This window comes from Bos mutus, chromosome 4 (assembly GCF_027580195.1).
Source record: "Bos mutus isolate GX-2022 chromosome 4, NWIPB_WYAK_1.1, whole genome shotgun sequence".
Lineage (NCBI taxonomy): Eukaryota > Metazoa > Chordata > Mammalia > Artiodactyla > Bovidae > Bos > Bos mutus.
Window position 1 is genome coordinate 36,959,999 of NC_091620.1, and position 15,926 is coordinate 36,975,924.

Consider the following 15,926-nt stretch of genomic DNA (forward strand, 5'->3'; position numbering starts at 1 on the left):
AAGTCTGCTGAAGCTTAGCTTGAAGAATTCTGAGCATAACCTTACTAGCATGGGAAGTGAGTGCAATTGTCTGGTAGTGTGAACATTCTTTAGCCCTGCCCTCCTTTGGAATTGAGATGAAAACTGACTTTGCCAGTCCTGTGGCCATTGCTGAGTTTTCCAGATTTGCTGACACGCTGAGTGCAGCACTTTAACACCATCATCTTTTAGGATTTTAAATAGCTCAGATGCAATTCCATCACCTCCAGTAGCTTGTAATACTTCCTACAGCCTACATGACTTTACACTACAGGATGTCTTGCTCTAGGTGAGTGACCACACCATCCACCTCCTGCCCCTCCTTTAACCTCCCTACAGCTCAGAGAGGTTCATGCCTGATCCTTTGGACTCTCAAAATCACACTGTGGATGGTGCTACACTTGACCACTTGAACAGAGAGAAGGAGAGACTGAATGAAGATTGTGCCAGATCAGGTTCTGCAGGGCTGCCTGCAGCTGCTAGATCTGGGGTGAGCAGATGGTAGCTGATGCAGAGTTAACTCTACTGTTGTTCCACTAGTCAGTGAATTTGAGTGTCTTTCATATAAATCTCAGGCACTCAACTAGGCACTGGGGATAGACACTGAGTTAATGACACTCCTTAGTGTCTAGGAATTAATAGTCTAATGGGAATCAAATGAATAATTAAATAATTTCAGGAGTTCAGAAGTCTCTGGGAAGGTCCAGGTTGCTACAGAGTCACTTATCAGGGAAGCCAGGCTTACTTGGAAAGGCAGAGAAGGCAACTCTGGGGAAGTGATGTTTAAGCAGAAGGATGGGTAGGAAATAGCCAGGAGGATTCGGGGGTACCCCCATTCCTATCTGCCATCACTTTCTCCCCAGTATCACTCACTGAGGGGAGTGACCCCCCACTCTGGCTGACACTATTTACAGCTGAGAAGCAATGTGTGAAAATGTAGCTTAAAGCACCAGCTCAAATACTGGGACTTGCCGATGCTCATGGTAAAGTTGTTCCAGGCACTCAGGGGTTCTCCTAAGCTCCCCGGTGTGTTTCTCTGGATTGCACTGGGGAAGTGGACTGTGGGTGCCACCAGCTCCAGGAAGTCAGCCTGGTCTCCTCGGGCTGTGTGAGGTTTCCTTTTCTCATAGAGCACTGGCCTCACCAGAGTCACAGTGGCTCAGGCACACCTCCCTCACTTGCAGTCCAGAAACTTGACTAAGGCAGTCATGTTCCTGAATGTTCACATGGATGACAGTTCATATTTTGAACCTAAATCTTTGCCTTTGTTGTTGTTCAGTCACCTAGTCATGTCCAGCTTTTTGTGACCCCATGGACTGCACGCCAGGCCTTCCTGTCCCTCACCATCTCCCGAAGTTTGCCCAAGTTCATGTCCATTGCATCGGTGATGCCATCCAGCTGTCTCATTCTTTGACAACTTCTTCTCTTTCTGCCTTCAATGTTTCCCAGCATCAGGGACTTTTCCAATGTGTTGGCCATTTGCATAAGATGACCAAAATACTGGAGCTTCAGCATCAGTCATTCCGAGTATTCAGGGTTGATTTCCTTTAAGATTGACAGGTTTGATCTCCTTGCTGTCCAGGGGACTTTAAGGAGTCCCCTCCAGCACCACAGTTCGAAGGCATAATTCTTTGGCGTTCTGCCTTCTTTATGGTCCTGCTCTCACAGCCATACGTGACCACTGGGAAGACCATAGCATTGACTGTACAGACCTTTGTCAGCAAAGTAATGTCTCTGCTTTTCAACACACTGTCTAGGTTTTTCGTAGCTTTCCTGTCAAGAAACTATCTTCTAATTTCATGACTTCTGATCATCTTCTGATTTCATGGCTTCAGTCACCATCCATGGTGATTTTAGAGCCCAAGAGGAATATATCTGTCACTACTTCCACATTTTCCCCTTCTATTTGCCATGAAGTAATGGGGCCGGATGCCATGATGTTAGGTTTTTTTTTTTTTTTTTAATATTTAGTTTTAAGCCGTCTCTTTCACTCTCTTCCTTCATCCTCATCAAGAGGCTCTTTAGTTCCTCTTCAGTTTCAACCATTAGAGTGGTATCATCCACATATCTGAGGTTGTTGATTTTTCTCCCACCTTTCTTGATTCCAGCTTGTAACTTATCCAGTCCAGCATTTCTCATGATGTGCTCAGCATACAGGTTAAACAAACGGGGTGACGGCAGACAGCCCTGTTGTACTCCTTTCTCAATCTTGAACCAATCAGTTGTTTCCTACAGGGTTCTAACTGTTGCTTTTTGACCTGCATACAGGTTTCTCAGGGAACAGGTAAGATGGTCTGGTATTCCCATCTCTTTAAGAGTTTTCCACAGTTTATTACGATCCACACAGTCAAAGGGCTAGCACAGTCAATGAAACAGAGGTAGATGGTTTTCTGGAATTCCCTAACTTTATGATCCAGTGATTCCAAAGAATAGCAAGAAGAGATAAGAAAGCCTTCCTCGTGATCAATGCAAAGAAATAGAGGAAAGCAACAGAATGGGAAAGACTACAGATCTCTTCAAGAAAATTAGAGATACCAAGGGGACATTTCATTCAAAGATGGGCTCGATAAAGGACAGAAATGGTATGGACCTAAAAGAAGCAGAAGATATTAAGAAGAGGTGGCAAGAATACACAGAAGAACTGTACAAAAAAGATCTTCATGACCCAGATAATCACGATGGTGTGATCACTCATCTAGAGCCAGACATCCTGGAATGTGAAGTCAAGTGGGCCTTAGAAAGAATCACTACGAATAAAGCTAGTGGAGGTGATGGGATTCCAGTTGAGCTATTTCAAATCCTGAAAGATGATGCTGTGAAAGTGTTGCACTCAATATGCCAGCAAATTTGGAAAACTCAGCCGTGGCCACAGGACTGCAAAAGGTCAGTTTTCATTCCAGTCCCAAAGAAAGGCAATGCCAAAGAATGCTCAAACTACCACACAATTGCACTCATCTCACATGCTAGTAAAGTAATGCTTAAAATTCTCCAAGCCAGGCTTCAGCAATACGTGAACTGTGAACTTCCTGATGTTCAAGCTGATTTTAGAAAAGGCAGAGGAACCAGAGATCAAATTGCCAACATCTGCTGGATCATGGAAAAAGCAAGAGAGTTCCAGAAAAACATCTATTTCTGCTTTATTGACTATGCCAAAGCCTTTGACTGTGTGGATCATAATAAACTGTGGAAAATTCTTCAAGAGATGGGAATGCCAGACCACCTGACCTGCCTCTTGAGAAATCTGTATGCAGGTCAGGAAGCAACAGTTAGAACTGCACATGGAACAACAGACTGGTTCCAAATAGGAAAAGGAGTTCATCAAGGCTGTATATTATCACCTTGCTTATTTAATTTATATACAGAGTACATAATGAGAAACGCTGGACTGGAAGAAACACAAGCTGGAATCAAGATTGCCGGGAGAAATATCAATAACCTCAGATATGCAGATGACACCACCCTTATGGCAGAAAGGGAAGAGGAACTCAAAAGCCTCTTGATGAAAGTGAAAGTGGAGAGTGAAAAAGTTGGCTTAAAGCTCAACATTCAGAAAACGAAGATCATGGCATCTGGTCCCATCACTTCATGGGAAATAGATGGGGAAACAGTGACAGACTTTATTTTGGGGGGCTCCAAAATCACTACAGATGGTGACTGCAGCCATGAAATTAAAAGACGCTTACTCCTTGGAAGGAAAGTTATGACCAACCTAGATAGCATATTCAAAAGCAGAGACATTACTTGGCCAACAAAGGTTCATCTAGTCAAGGCTATTGTTTTTTCTGTGGTCATGTATGGATGTGAGAGTTGGACTGTGAAGAAGGCTGAGTGCCGAAGAATTGATGCTTTTGAACTGTGGTGTTGGAGAAGACTCTTGAGAGTCCCTTGGACTGCAAGGAGATCCAACCAGTCCGTTCTGAAGGAGATCAGCCCTGGGATTTCTTTGGAGGGAATGATGCTAAAGCTGAAACTCCAGTACTTTGGCCACCTCATGCGAAGAATTGACTCATTGGAAAAGACTCTGATGCTGGGAGGGATTGGGGGCAGGAGGAGAAGGGGACGACAGAGGATGAGACGGCTGGATGACATCACTGACTCAATGGACGTGAGTCTGAGTGAACTCCAGGAGTTGGTGATGGACAGGGAGGCCTGGCGTGCTGCGATTCATGGGGTTGCAAAGAGTCGGACATGACTGAGCGAATGAACTGAACTGAACTGAACTGATGATCCAGTGAATGTTGGCAATTTGATCTCTGGTTCCTCTTTCTTTTCTAAACCAGCTTTGACATTTGGAAGTTCTTGGTTCACATAATGCTGAAGCCTAGTATGCAAGATTTTAAGCATGCCCTTACTAGCATGGGAGATGAATGCAATTGTTCAATGGTTAGCACATCCTTTAGTACTATCTTTCTTCGGAATTGGGATGAGGATTGACCTTTTCCAGTCTTTTGGCCACTGCTGGGTCTTCCAGATTTGCTGACATATTGAATGCAACACCTTGATGGCATTATCCTTTAGGATTTTAAATAGTTCTACTGGAATTCCATCACATCCACTAGCTTTATTAACAGTAGTGCTTCCTAAGGCCCACTTGACTTTGCTCTCTGGAATATCTGGCTCTCGGTGACTGACAACACCATCATAGTACAACCATTAGAGTGGTATCATCCGCATATCTGAGGTTGTTGATTTTTCTCCCGCCTTTCTTGATTCCAGCTTGTAACTCATCCAGTCCAGCTGTATGAGTGGATTACTCATAGTAATCCAGTTCATTAAGATCTTTTTTATACAGTTCTTCTGTGTATTCTTTCCATCTCTTCTTGATCTCTTTAGCATCTACGAGGTCTCTACCATTTCTGTCCTTTATTGTGCCCTTCTTCAGGTGAAATGTTCCCTTGATATCTTCAATTTTCATGAAGAGGTCTCTAGTCTTTCCCCTTCTGTTGTTTTCTTCTAGTTTTATGCACTGTTCATTGAAGAAGGCCTTCTTGTCTCCGTGCTGTTCTTTGGAACTCTACATTTAGTTGGATATATCTTTCCCTTTCTCCCTTGCTTTTCATGTTTCTTCTTTCCTTAGCTATTTGTAAAGCCTCCACAAATAACCACTGTGCCTCCTTGCTTTTCTTTTTCTTTGGGATGGTTTTGTTCATTGCCTCCTGTACATTATTATAAGCAAAGAGTATACATTAAACTGGCAAAAAATAAAAGGAAGCAGCAAAATGGTCAGATGGGAGAGACAAGTGAATTTTGAGAGGGAGGATGGGAGTAAGGACCCTGTAGTGACACTGAATTAATAAGCCAGCCATAGATGTGGGTATTTAGACACACGACAGATGGGCATGGGATCTGAGCATAAAAATAACAGAGCGTGAGAGAAACTGATTAAATGTTCTGTTTCTAGAGGGATTTAGATATGCTTAGATTGGAAAGGGGCTTTATAGACCAACTCTTCTAACAGGCATCCTGGCAGCCAGCCAGCTGTGGCCCTGGTCAGAACCAGCCCTTCTCTACCAGAGCAGGACCCCACTGAGAGGGGCATAGGCATCTGTTCTTCCATTGTGAGCACTGGACTGTTATCTTAGGTTGAGTTTACATTGCTCACTAACTAACTAACTCATTCACTCAACTAACTTCAGCAGTTGGACTTCTGTAGCAACATGAATGTATCTTCTTTGCATGTGACATCCTTGTGAATCTTGCAAATCAGCACACTCCTCAATTTTCACATCTTTGGAACAATTCCTTCACTTGTACCTTAAATAATATGACTTCAAAGTCTATCACACTTCCAGCTACTCCTCGCTACTTTGTCAAAATCTGTTTAAAATGTTCTGATTTGAGAGAATAGCATTGAAACATGTATATGACCATATGTGAGACAGATGACTAGTCCAGGTTCGATGCATGAAACAGGGCACTCAAAGCTGGTGCACTGGGACAACCCAGAGGGATGGAATGGGGAGGGAGGTGGGAGAGAGGTTTGGGATGGTGGGTCACATGTACACCTGTGGTTGATTCATGTCGATGTATGGCAAAAACTACCACAATATTGTAAAGTAATTAGCCTTCAATTATAATAAATAAATAATTTTTTAATGTCCTAAATAGAATACTCTTACATGGAGAACAGAGAATGCTGCTTTCTGTGAATAGAACAAATAGTCCATGAAAATATCACATTAGATTTCTTTTTAGCAGTCACTGATGGTCCTTTATCTGTGGGAAAGCAACAGCAAGCGGACTAGGTGTTAGTTAGGTACTGCTGCATAACAAATTATCCCCAAATTTAGCAATGTTCAACAAGAAGCATTTATGATCTCATACAGTTCTGAGATCAGGAATCCAGAAGTGGGTCAGGTGGCTGGTTCTAGCTCAGGGTCTTTTAAGAGTTTGCAATCAAGTTGTTGACTGGAACTGCAGACTCTGAAGATCTGACTGGTGCTGAAGAATCACTTCAGGCTCCCTCACATGCTGCTGGTTGTGAGCTTTTGTTTCTCACCAGGTGTTCCTCTCCATTCAAAACCTGGCTTCCCCAAGGCAAGTGGTGTCAAACCAGTGTCTTTTATGACCTAACCTTGAGTGAGGTGCCATCAACTCTGCCATATTCTGTTGAACACATGCCGGTCCTGGCAAAGGTGGGAATCGCAGGGGCCATCTTGGAGGCGAACATTTCTGAAGCATTTGCAACATACTAGTTGCTTTCCTTGTGCTTGTATTAGCTGAAACTGTATTATGCATCACTTCACTTAATGCTCTCAACATCCTCCGATGTAGATGCAACTGAGGCATAGAAATGTTAAGTAACTTTCCCAAATTGTTTCTTAGCAACAGACCATGGATTAAAACCTAGGTCTAACTTTAGAGCAAAATATACCTTTTTTTTTTTTTTTTAATGTCGATCATTTTAAAAGTCTTTTTTTGAATTTGTTATAATACTGTTTCTGTTTCATGTCTTTGTTTTTTGGCTGCAAGGTATGTGGGATCTCAGCTTCCCTACCAGGGGTTGAACCTGTACCCCCTGCATTGGAAGGTGAAGTCCCAACCCCCGGGATGCCAGGGAAGTACCAAAATGCATCTGTTTTTAACTTGAGGTTTCTTTTCATTTGGATGACTAACTAGGTCTCTCCTGATATATCCTGGTACAAATGACTTTTCTGCACATAACTGAAGAACTTTGCATTTCATTTCCATTAAAATTTGGCATATTTCTTTTATTTAAAATTTTTGCAGTCTACATCATGTTGGCATACTTCTTAAATATTACAAGGCAACTTTCTTCTATCATTTGTGAATTCCTTTCACCATCTACAAATCCTCTTCCTTGCACACAGAACATGATGGAAAACAATCTTGAAGAGACCAGAATGCACAGATGTGCCTACAAAATATGATACATTGTCAGGATTAAAATAAAAGCCTAGTGACAAAATGTACATAGTTTTTGAAATAAAATAAGCAGATTATTAAAGTTGTACTTACTCCATAGCTAAATTTTAAAAGAAAATTTCTGCAGTATAGTTGATTTACAATGTTGAGTTAGTTTCAGGTGTACAGCAAGGTGATTCAGTTACACATATATATCATTCTTTTTCAGATTCTTTTCCCTTATAGGTTATTATTGAATAGTTATCCACTTAAATATAAATATCTGTTAATCTCAGACTCCTAATTTACCTGCCCTCCACACCCATGTCTACCCTTTGGTAGCCATAAATTTGTCTTAGAAATCTGTGAATCTATTTCTGTTTTGTAAATAAGTTCATTTGTATCACTTTAAAAAGTTAGATTCCACATATGAGTGATATCATATGGTAATGGTCTTTTTCTGTCTGACTTCCTTCACTTAGTATGATAAGCTCTAGGTCAACCCATGCCACTGCAAATGGCAGTATTTTGTTCTTTTTTATGACTAATATCCCATTGTGTGTGTATGTGTATGTATGTATAACGTCTTTATGGATTCCTCTGTTGATGGACATATTTAGGTTGCTTCCATTGCTTTGCTATTTAGTGCTGCTATGAACATTGGAATGCATATATCTTTTCAAATTATGGTTTTCTCTGGACATACGCCCATGAGTGGGAATGCTGAATCTATTAGTTCTATTTTTAGTTTTTTAAGGAACCTCTATATTATTCTCCAAAGTGACTGTACCAATTTACATTCCCATCAACAGTGTAGGAGGGTTCTCTTTTCCCCATAGGCAAGTTTTGTCCATATAGATGTGAATATGGACTTCAGCACAGCTGTGGTCACCCAGTCTGTCCTGTGACATTTATATAAATTGTCTCAAGGCCTTTATCCATTTCCTTTAGGAAGGCCAGTCTTCTGCCATCATTTCAGCACATTTCAGTGTTCTTAAATTCTTGTCACTTGTGGGTCTGAACTCCTGTTCCCAGGTAAGTCAAGCTCTTGCCTCTGGCCACTGTTTACTTCTGTTCTTCATAGTCTTAGATGTAGAACACAGCTCCTCTCTGTTCCCTAAAAACTGTTCACAGATGCATTGTTTATGTACTAGACTTTACTGAATATTTCAGGGAGATGAAATGATCCAGTATCGATTTTCCTAAAATTGAATATTAAAGTTTCCTTTGCTTCAAAGTGCTTTGAGCATCCAGGTTGCTTGGTCACCTTGTTCCCTAAAACCCTCCCCTTTCAACTGCATTCACTTCAGAAAACAGAACCACTCAGATCTGCATCCTCAATAGAGCTCTGGGCTAATTTCACTATCTAACAAGTCAATGATTTGCTCTGCTTTGTGGCGAGGAATTGGAAGAGGTGTTGAAGCTTTCTATCACCCCCCCAAGTCTTTACACATGGAAGTGAGCAGAATATTTCTTTTTAAAACTGATATGACTTACACAATTTCCCTAGGGGGGCAGAACCTAGTGTCAGTTTTAAGTTAAACATTATTTTCATCCTCTGTTACATGTAGGATTGAACCAGTAGTGCTGTGAGTCATTGAGAAGATGACATAATTCTGAGGTCGCCAGGCAGGGTCCTGTTGGCTGGGAGTAGTTTCTAATAGTGCCCATCTCATTTTCAGAATTCTCTGGTTGTGAAGCACAAATTATCTGACTACAGTCTAGTTCAAGAGAAGTTGACAGAATCTTGAAAATGTATCATTGATGTGCCAACACCAAAGCAAAAGGGAAGACAGAGGCTATTGAGAACAATTGGGACCAAAAGCTAGATTCATTTTAGAAAAGTATATTTTACTTTAAAAAGTTTTAAATTTCATTTAGATTTATTTTCAGCTGGGCTGGGTCTTCATTGCTTTGCACGGGCTTTGTCTAGCTGCAGTGACTGGGGCTACTCTGTTGTGCTGTGCAGGCTTCTCATTGTGGTGGCTTGTCTTGTGGCAGAGTACAGGCTCTAGGTGTCAGGAGTTGCAGTTCATGGCCCTAGAGTGCACAGGTTTCAATAGCTGTGGCACATGGGATCAGTAGTTGTGGCACACGGGCTTAGCTGTCCCACAGTATGTGGCATCTTCCTGGACCAAGGATTGAACCCGTGTTCCTGCATTAGCAGACAGATTCTTATCCACAGTACCACCAGGGAAGTGGTACTTTATTTTACTTTTAATTAATTTGAATATAGTAACCTGTGGTGATCTGACCTATTCAGGCATTTATAGGGTCTGGAGCTAAAGACCTTACCAGTGTGTTTTTTTAATAATATTTTACTGAAGTATGGTTGACTTACAGTGTTGTATTAATTTCTGTTCTATAGCAAAGTGATTCGGTTATACATATATATTTTTTCATATTCTTTTCCATATGGTTTATCATAGGATAATGTAGTTCCCTGTGCTATACAGTAGGACTTTTGTTGTTTATTCAACCTATATACACTAGTTTGCAACTGATAATCCCAAACTCCCAATCCTTCCTTCCCTCACACCCTCTCTATCTTGGTGACAAGTCTGTTCTCTATGTCTGTGAGTCTGTGTCAAAATATGTTCATCTGTATCATATTTTAGAGTCCACATATAAGTGATATTACCTGGTATTTGTCTTTTTCTGACTTCACTTACTATGGTAATCGCTGGTCCATTCATGGAGCTGCAAATAGCATTATTTCATTCTTTTTTATGGCTGAGTAATATTCCACTTCATATATATGTGTGTGTACACACCAAACCACACACAACAAATCTTTATCCATTCATCTATCAATGGACATTTTGGTTTTTTTCATGTCTTGGTTACTGTAGATAATGCTGCTATGAATATAGAGGTGTATGTATTTTTGTGAACTACAGTTATATTTGGATATATGCACAGGAGTGGGGTTGCTGGATTATGTAACTATTTTTAACTTTGTGAGGGACGTTAATACTATTGCAGACTTTTTGATGATGGCCATTCTGACTGCTGTGAGGTGGTACCTCATTATCGTTCTGATTTGCGTTTCCCTAGTAATTAGTGCTGTTGAGCATCTTTTCATGTACCTGCTGGCAATATGTATGTCTTCTTTGGAGAAACATCTATTTAGATCTTCTACTCATTTTTCAATTTGTTTTTTCACTATTGAGTTGTATGTGTTGTTTATCCAAACTATCTGGGTTTAGTCAGTGAATAGGAAGGTTTGTTTTTAGAAAGCTACAGCACAAACAGGGAATTATAGAAAGTGATGCATCCATGGAGCTATCAGGTTTCAAGAAAGATGAGTCACAGGAGCTACCCAAGCTACCAAGGCTCTCTATACTCTCACCCTGTCATAATATTTCCAATACTGCTTCCTAAGGAAAGAACTTCACACCCAGAGGGAGAATGAGGTCTTGCTTAGTCTATCAAGGGACATTTAGTGAGTGTCCCTTCTGTAATATACCTTTGGAGGTTCTAAGATATTAATTTCCTATGAGAAACATTTGATGAGATAAGACATATATACAGGATAATGTATCAATAAATAGCTTTGTTATGTTTGGGCCACAGTATTGGAGGTTGGAGTGAAAACTGCTTTAGGTTGGGGACAGAGTATGTTGGGGAAGAAGACATGGAGATAAGACATTAAGTTGGACTTTGAAGGCTGGGTGGACCTGGAATTGATGAGGAGGTGGAAGAGCGGATGTGAAGACTTGGATAAAGATGTATCAGAAGAAATTTCAAGCATTGTGAGTAGTAGACTATCTGGGAACATGATTGGATCAGACTAGAAAAAAGATTAATGTAGTAGCTGGGTACAGAGTAAATCAGAGAACTGTGGATATTGGAGGCATGAAAATTGGGAAGAAATCACTTATAACCCATCCAGATGCTAGATATTAGGAATCTGGGTTCAAAACTGTGGCAATGAGAATGCAAAACACAGAGTGATGGCAAGAAAAGATGGAAGACTGGATGGGGACACAGAGGAAGAGGGGTATTCATTTATGAAGCTAGGATGAACTTGAGATGGTAGAAAGGAGGCAAAAGAGGCTTTTTTCATGGTGGTGGGGAGACTCTCAAGGGAGGAATACAAGGAGGTGAAATGACAGCATGTCTGTGATGTGAACATCCATCAGGAGAGGGTCACATTTACAAGATATGTCACTCATGTCACAGAACGTTATATATAAAAAAAGGATATCTCTGTGTGTGTCTGAACAAGAGAGGAAGACTGGCAATTCTTTCATTCATCCAATAGACATTTTGAAGTGCCTCATTTGTGACACTCTATCATGGGAAAGACGAACAAGAGATGTTCCTTCTTCTTTACTGAATTTATAGTCCACACTCCAGGACAGACACATAAGTGGAATTGGCAGGATGATATTTTGAGGTAGTAACCATGGTGGGTTGTTTTCCCCTTTGTAATTTCTGCTATTGTTCCCTTGTTCATAGAAAGGCAGGGCTGATATAGCAGAGAAGCAAAAGTTCTAAAAGAGATTCTTAAAAATTTACAGAATCAATAGTTTGCAAAGATGATTACTTCTTGGAAGAAAAGCTTTGACAAACCTAGACAGGATATTAAAAAGCAGAGACATCACTTGGCTCACAAAGGTCTGTAGAGTCAAAGTTATGATTTTCTAGTAGTCATGTATGGATATGAGAGTTGGAGCATAAAAAAGGCTGAGCACCAAAGAACTGATGCTTTTGAACTGTGATGTTGGAGAAGACTCTTGGGGAGTCCCTTGGATTGCAAGGAGATCAAACCAGTCAATCCTAAAGGAAGTCAACCCTGAATATGCATTGGAAGGACTGATGCTGAAGCTCCTATACTTTGGCCACTTGATGAGATGAGCCAACTCATTGGAAAAGACCCTGATGCTGGGAAAGATTAAGGGCAAGAGGAGAAAGGGGCGACAGAGGGTGAGATGGTTGGATGGTATCATTGATTTAATGAACATGAGTCTGAGTAAACTCCGGGAGATAGTGTAGGACAGGGAAGCCTGGCCTGCTGCAGTCCATGGGGTTGCAGAGCCTGACATTACTGAGCAACTGAACAATAACAACAGCCTTTTGAGTACCCAAACCCAAGTTTACAGTAAAAATAAGATGTGATTATATAAGAGTTAGTTTCACTGCGCCAATAAGGCAGTGTTCCACTGCACTGACGTAAAGCAGGAGGGTGAGACAGGCTCTGGGAGAAGAGAGCTGAAAAGGAAGGGGTGCTTTGCTCTGTGCCCCGGGAGTGAGTTCTTGGGTCAGGGTGTGGCACAGATGGATGCTGGAGAGAGGCCTAAAACTCAGAACAGAAGGACCTCACTTTCTGTTTCCTTTGAGAGATAGTGAGTCTTGCAAACCAAATGCCCACCTTCTCCAACCCTTCTCCCCACCCCCACTAATCACCCTCTTGGATGTGGTGAGGAAGCCACAGAGAATGACTTCATTGGGCAAATCTGAATTTTCCAGAGCTACAAGGTGTGGGGGTGCTGGAAGAGGCTTAGTGGTCAGAAGAAGAGACTCAGGATGAGGACCAAGGACCAGAGACGAGCTGGCTCTGCAGACAGCAGAGATGCTGGCAGCAGATGCAGGTGATGGAAGGCTGTGGGGATGATGGCATCTCCACCAGTGCCAGTGTGGACAGGAGACAGTGATGCCTGGATGCCTCCTCACTGCTACTGGACAGATGGAGACCATCCCCACCACCAGCCCTAAACTCAGAGACAACCAGCAGAGAAGAGCTCCCTAAAAAATTCAGAAAAGCGTGATTAATCTGAGTTAACAATGAACTAACATAAAATGTATGCTACCAGGTAGAATATGGACTCAAGAGAAGACTTAAGGGTTCTTACTTTTCAGACTTGAGTTTGTGGACGCAGATGCTGCTTGCTAGAGACCAGCGTAGTGTGACAAAGATGGAGCCCTAGGTGTTCCATGAGGACGAGTGAGAGGTGTCCTACCCTCCATCTGCAGAGGTCAGAGTGAGCGAGGAGTCACATTGAGCAGTGTTGTAGGATGAAGGACATAGACAGAAAGTGAGGGGCACCTGAAGTTAATGTCATGACGGCCAGAGAGGCTGCAAAGTGAAATGCAGTGGGTGGCATAGGTCAAGCCAAAAACCAAAAGTCCTTTCACATGCAAGGCGAGGGGTTCCTGAGAGTTTAGAGAAATGATGTGATGGTGTTTTCATTCCAGAACCACTGTTCTGGGTGAATGTTAAGAAAGGCCTGGGAGTTGGCTCCCTCCTGGATTCCTGGTTCTGGAAGCTTTTTCCTTCTCCTGCCTTACCTTTACTACTAACATCATACTGCTTCTCATCAAACCCAAACCTGCATTGTGGGAGAAAAGCAGAAGGTATTTCTTTCTAGATTTTATAAAGTGACAGTTTCACATCTAGGAATAAGTGTTCAGGAATGAAAATTAGAGTTTCTTATAAAAACTGGTGCCGTTTCAATAGCCTACTCTTGACAAGAGAAACTGGGATCAACTGGTGTGATATTTAGTACACAGAAATGTCTCCTTACACAAATACCTACACATAGAATATTTATTGCTATTGAGAATGAATTTGAAAAGAAACTGAGAAACTATGTATACTTTCATTATATAAAGTTTACTTGAAAATGATTCACACTTCTCTGTGCAGCCTGTCCCCTGATGGAGTTGGGGTGGAGGGTCCTGGCAGCCCAGTTCTGGGGGCCTGGATGAGGCATTCCTGGAAGCTTTGCCTCCTGTTTCTTCAGCCTTCTCAGTGATTCTGGAAGCTCTTTGATATTTATGATAAATCACTTTCTGCTACTAGAATGGATTTTGTTTTCAATACACTGACCAAAAACAGGTTCAAAAAGAGCTTTTTTTTTTTTTTTAAAGGATCAAATATGCACTGGTTATGATCACGGGGCTCTGAAGGCTGACTGCATGTGTTTGAATTCCAGCTGTACTCCCTGCTTGCTCCTTAACCTTAGACACATTGTTTAAACTTTAAGTGCCCCAGATTTTCCTTTGTAAAATGATGAGGCTGATGATAATAATGCCTGTCTCATATGGTTGATATGATAATACATGCAAAGTGCTTCAACAGTGCCTGACACAGTGAATGGTCAGTGTTTGTTTTCATAATACTAAATATTCATTGGAAGGACTGATGTTGAAGCTGAAACTCCAATACTTTGGCCACCTGATGCAAAGAACGGACTCATTTGAAAAGACCCTGATGCTGGGAAAGACTGAAGGTGGGAGGAGAAGGGGACGACAGAAGAAATGGTTGGATGGAATCACCAACATGATGGACATGAGTTTGAGTAGGCTGTGGGAGTTGGTGATGAACAGGGAAGCCTGGCGTGCTGCAGTCCATGGGGTTATGAAGAGTCTGACACAACTGAGTGACTGACTGACTGACTGATCCCCAGAAGTGAGATTACTGGATCATATGGTTATTGTATTTTTAGCTTTCTGAGGAACCCACCTATGTTTTCCATAGTGTCTGTGCCAATTTATAGTCTCACCAAAAGTGTAGGAGGGTTTTCTTTTCTCCACACCATCTCCACCATTTGTTATTTGTAGTTTTTCATGAAGGCAATTCTTACTGGAGTGAGATAGTAACTATTATAGTTTTGACTTGTGTTATTCTCTATTATAGTGATGTTGAGCATCTTATGTGCCTAATGGCCATCTCTATGTCTTCTTTGGCAAAATATTGATTTAAGTTTTCTGAGTATTTTTCAATTGAGTTTTGTTGTTGTTGTTACTGAGTTGTATGAACTGTTTTTTTTTTTTAAATCAGTGAAGGTTCATTTTTAGAAAGCCATAGTATGAATAGAGAACTATAGATAGTGGTGCATCCATGGAACCAACAAGTTTCAAGAAAGATGAGTCACAGGAGTTACCCATGCTAGCAAGGCTCTCTCCACTCTCTGTCATATTTCCAGTACTCCTTCCTAAGGAAAGAACTCCACACCCAGAGGGAGAACGATATCTTGCTCAGTCTATCAAGGGACATTTAGTAAGTGTCCCTTCTGCAGCATGATTTTTGAGATTATAAGAGATTTATTCCCTTTCAGGAACAACTTATTTGAGGGGGTCACTCATCCAGATGCTAGTCAGGATCTGGGAGTGAAAGAGTGGCAATGAGAATGCAAAAGATGGTGTGAGGGTGAGAAAAGATGGTGGACTGGATGTGGACACAGAGGAGGGGGGATACTCAAAGGTGAGGTTTCAGGTGGCATGAACTTTGAGAAGGAGGCAAAGCTTTTTTTTTTTATGCTGGTGGGAAGGCTCTCAAGGGAGGAATATAAGGTGAAATGACAGCATGTCCACAATGAGAACATCCATCAGGAGAGGTTCACATTTACAAGCCATGCCACCCATGTCATAGAATGCTATATATATATATCTCTCTATCTTGAACAGGGGAGGAAGACTAAGCTCACTTTCACTCATTGAACACACATTTTCAAGTGCCTCTTTTGTGTCACTCTGCCACAGGAAAGATGTGGCAATACGTTCCTTTTTCTTTACTGAGTTCATAGTCCATACTC